A 5,000-nucleotide genomic window follows, 5' to 3' on the forward strand; every position below is an offset into this window, starting at 1 on the left:
TAAGATGATAATATAGATGGTGATGAGGACGTTATGGTGATGGATGTGGTGCTGTTGGTGCTGATATATGAGAAAGATAATCATAATAGAGAACACAAAACAAAAACAAAAAATAATAAAAGATAAATAATAGAAAAAATAAAAATAAATAAATAAATAAAAACAACACGAAAAATGATAATGATACCAGTAGAAAATGACGATAATGATGGACTTGGAATGATACGAAGGACAATGAAAAATATGATGAAAACGCTCTAGATGATGAAGTGATGATAATGATTATGATGATGGTGTTGATGACGCTACTGTTGATGGTGTTCATGATTATGAAGGTGAAGATGATGATTATGATAATGATGCTGCTGCTTATGATGATGATGGTGGTGAGGCAAGAAATATGAAAGACATAGATCATAATATGGCATAATCAGTGCATAACGGAGAATCATGATAACAAAAATGAAAACAGCCTTCTATTTATATCTGCCTCTCTGTCTGCCTGTCTGTCCCTCTGTTTGTCTGCCTGTCTGTCCCTCTGTTTGTCTGCCTGTCTGTCCCTCTATCTGTCTACCTTTATATCTGTCTGCCTGTCCTTCTATCTGTCTACTTCAATGTCTTTCTGCCTGTCCTTCTATCTGTTTGTGTCTATGTTTATCTGTCTGAATGTTTACATAACTTTCTGCCTGTCTGTCTACTTAACTTTCTGTCTGCCTGCATGTCTGCTTGCCTGCCCATTTGTCTGTCTATCTGTCTGTCTGTCTTTCTGTCAGCCTGTCTCTCTATCTATCTGCCTGTCTGTCTGTCAGCCTGTCTCTTTATCTGTCTGTCTGTCTATATATCTGGCTGTCTCTCTATTTGTCTGTCGGTCCGTCTATATGTCAGCCTGTCTCTCTATTTAACTGTCTGTCTGTTTGCCTGTCTCTCTATCTATCTGTCTGTCTGTATATCTGCTCGTCTCTCTATCTGTCTGTATGTCTGTCTGCCTGTCTCTTTATTTGTCTGTCTGTCTTTCTGCCTGTCTCTTTATCTGTCTGTCTGTCTGTCTGTATACCTGTCTCTCCATCTGTCTACCTGCATGTCTATCTGTCTCTCCGTTTTGTCTTTGTCTCTGTCTGTTTCCAGTAAAGGCAAACACCCTAGGCCGTATCAAAGGCAAGGAAGGAAAAATATTTTCGAGAAACTGAGAGAAGAATTAAGGGGGGGGGGCAGGGGGGGCAGGGGGAGGGGAGGGGGTGAGGGGTGAGGGGGGAGGGGGGAGGGGGAGGGGGGGCGCCGGTAATCCCTTGTCTTCAAACGCATTGTCGATGAGCATTTCGCAGTGTTTTGTAAATATCTATTGGATTGTTTTTGCTTGTTTTTTTTATGTTTTTGTTTTATTTGTATGTCCTCTTACATTTCAGTTTCTTTGTGTGATTAGCTGTATTTTTTTATTTATCCATATCTATCTATCTGTCTATCTGTATGTCTATCTATCTATCTATCTATCTATCTATCTGTCTGTCTATCTGTCTATCTGTCTATCTGTCTATCTGTCTATCTGTCTATCTATCTATCTATCTATCTATCTGTATATTTACATATGAATGTATGTATGCACACACACACACCCACACACACGCATACACACACACATATATATGTATGTATGTATGTATACACGCACATGCACACACAGACGCAGACACACACACACACACACACACACACACACACACACACACACACACACACACAAACACACACACACACACACACACACTCAAGCCAAAAAAATAAAAAATAATAAAGAAAAAAAAAACACAGGTAAACTAGATTATCCTCCCTCCCCAATCCTTATTTATTCAGTACCTCCTTTACACCCTTCACTACGGAGTTAAACCATCAAGCCCTTGTCATCCCTCCCCCCCTCCCCCCCTCCACCTTAGAGTGGCGTAGTGGGGTCGAGCACGTGAATAACTCAGGGGGTGAACACAAACATGCTCAGAACATGTTCCCGAAGGCTACAGCTGAGTGTCTTTGGGGAGGATACGGAGTAGCCAGTGTGTGTTTTTTTTATTTATTTATTTATTTATTTTTTTCAATTTCTTTTCGGAATATGTTTTTTTTCTTTCGTTGTGTGTTTTTTTTTTTTTTTTTTTTTTTTTTTTGCTTTGAGTTGGATTTGATATATTTCAGTTTAGTTTTTTTTTTCTATTCGTTTTTAATCTTATTATTTTTTATGCATTTTTTTTTTATCTATTTGTTCTATCATATTTTATTTTATATATTCATTTATTTTATCATTTTTTATTTCTATTTTTTTATTGGTGAGGAGATACAGTACAGAAGGGGCGTATGAAAATAAAGCAAAAATATATCTTATCTTCTTATTAACATACTTTCTCCTTATAGAATTCTGATTATATATACTGATCTTATATTCAGTTTATAATTTTGTTGTCAAAGAGGAAGACAAAAGGGGGCGATGGATGGAATAACCAAATAATAGATACGGAAGAAATAGAACAGCAAAAGAGGAATAAAGAGAGAGGTGTGAGAAACGCAAGGAAGAATAGGGAATAAGAGAAAGATTGAATAAAGAGATAGAAGAGTGGGTGAAAAGCCGTGGATGAGAACCAAACCAAATCGACAGAAGAAATGGAAAAGAAGGTGAGAAAGGAATAAAACGAGAGAAAGAGAGAGAGAAGGGAGAAAAAATGAATAAACAGATAGAGGAATGAGAGAAACCAAATCAACAGAAGGAAGGGAAGGAGCGAAAATGAATAAAACAAGAGGAAGAGAATCGAGAGAAAAAAATTAAGAAACGAATGAGAGAAAACATCAACAGAAGAAAAGTAAGAAGAGAGAAAATGAATAAAGAGGAAGAAAAGAGAGAGAAAAAATGAATAAGTAGAGAAGAGAATGAGAGAAACCAAATCAACAGAAGAAAAGGAAGAAAGAAAATGAATAAAGAGGAAGAGAAGAGAGAGAAAAAAATGAGAGAGGAATGAGAGAAACAAATTCAACAAAGGGAAGGAAAGAAGAGAGAAAATGAATAAAGGGGAAGAGAAGAGAGAAAAAAAATTAAGAGAAACGAATGAGACGCCAAATCAACAGAAGAAAAGGAAGAAGAAAGATGAATAAAACAAGAGGAAGAGAAGAGAGAGAAGCACCGTGCATGATAAACAAATCAAATCAACAGAAGAAAGGAAATAAGAGAAATGGGGAATAAAACGAGAGGAAGAGAGATAAAAAATAAACAGAGAAGAGTGACAGAAACACTATGCAAACTAAAACAAATCAATAGAAGAAAAGGAAGAGGAGAAAAAAAGGAATAATACGAGACAAAGAACAGAAGAGAAAAAATAAACAGAGAGAAATGGGAGAAACAACAGAAGGAAGGTGAGAGAAGGAAAAATAAATAAAAGAGAGAGAAATGGGAGAAACAACAGAAGGAAGGTGAGAGAAGGAAAAATGAATAAAAGAGAGAAATGAAAGAAGTGAGAGAGAAAAATAAAAAGGAAAAACTCACAGAAAGCAGGGGAGAGGAGAAAAAATGAATAAAGGAAAGAAAAGAAGGGAGAGAAACACATGATACAGCCCAAGAATCCGCACACTGAACGGCATGTTTGCAACTCTCTTTCGCCAAAAAAAAAAAACTTTGCAAGAAAGATTGGAAGATGTAAAACAATCTTTTATGCTCGGTAACTTGGCCGAACCGCTCGCGATGTGAAACAATAGTCGAAACTTTTTTTTTTTTTTTTAAGGGGTTGGTTGGGGTAGGGGGTGGGGGGGGGGGTGAGTAGGGGATAGGTAAGGGGGAAAGGTAAGGGGGTGGGGAAGGGGGAGGCATGGGAGTAGGGGAAAGGTAAGGGGGTGGGAGTGGGGGGAGGGGAGGGAGGAAGGTGAGTGGGGGGATGAGGAGTGGGGGAAGGCAAGGGGGAAGGGAGTGGAGGGAGGGGGAGTAGGGGGAGGGGGGAAGGGGAAGTGGGGGATAGGTAAGGGGGAAGGGGAGTGGGGGAAGGTGGGGGGAGTGGGAGGAAGGGGGGGAGGAGGAAGGGGAGTGGGAGTGGGGAGGGAAGAGTTGAGGGGGAGTGGGGGGAGGGGAGTGGAGGAAGGTAAGGGGGAAGGGGAGTGAGGGGAGGGGGAGTGGGGGAGGGGGAGTGGAGGAAGGTAAGGGGGGAAGGGGAGTGAGGGGAGGGAGAGTGGGGGAGGGAGAGTGAGGGGAAGGTAAGGGGGGAGGAGGGAGTGGTGGAAGGGGGGGAGGGGAGTGAGGGGAGGGAGAGTGGGGGAGGGAGAGTGAGGGAAGGTAAGGGGGGAGAGGAGTGGAGGAAGGTAAGGGGGGAGGGGAGCGGGGGGGGAAGAGTTGAAGGGCCTGGAAAGATCGTAAACTTTGATTGCTGGCAGGAATGTTTATTTATTTATCTTATTTATTTATTATTCCATTTATTCATTTATTCATTATTCTTACTATTCTTTATTATTATTTAATCATTACATTGATTTTTCTTGTTTATCATTTTTTATTCTTATTATTCTTTCTAATTTCTTTCTTCATTATTCCATTGATTTTCCTTATTTATTATTCTTATTCTTATTAATTATTTCTTTATTTACTATTCCATTGATTTTCTCATTTATTATTCTTATTATTCTTTATTTATAATTCCATTGGGTCTTTTATTTGTTTAATCATTTATTCACTTATTAATTTATTCATATTTCGAGATACGAAACGAAGTGAGAGACAAAACGAAAAAAAAAAGAAAAATTAAATCACATTTCGTCCTTTTTCATTTAATTGTGAATCTAGACGAATTCTGCATAAATATAATTAAATTATTTTGTATTAGCTTCCGAAGTTTAATTACATTTTTTTTCTTTATGTATCATTTATCGTGTCTCGTTTGACCACGTAATATGATATCACGTGATCAAAACATCGTAATGCCTCGGCTTATGTGTGGCTGATCACGTGACTTTGTGACGTCACGCATCAACATCGAAGACAAGAAGCC

At 38.8% G+C, this 5,000-nt stretch overlaps 1 protein-coding gene across 1 annotated transcript in view; it reads right to left on the minus strand.

The window, feature by feature from the left end:
• LOC138862764 (protein lingerer-like) overlaps positions 1-5,000 on the minus strand; it is a gene marked incomplete in the record, with an annotated part of 144,935 nt that overhangs the window by 26,242 nt on the left and 113,693 nt on the right.

Source organism: Penaeus vannamei, chromosome 9 (genome assembly GCF_042767895.1).
Source record: "Penaeus vannamei isolate JL-2024 chromosome 9, ASM4276789v1, whole genome shotgun sequence".
In the NCBI taxonomy this organism is placed as follows: domain Eukaryota; kingdom Metazoa; phylum Arthropoda; class Malacostraca; order Decapoda; family Penaeidae; genus Penaeus; species Penaeus vannamei.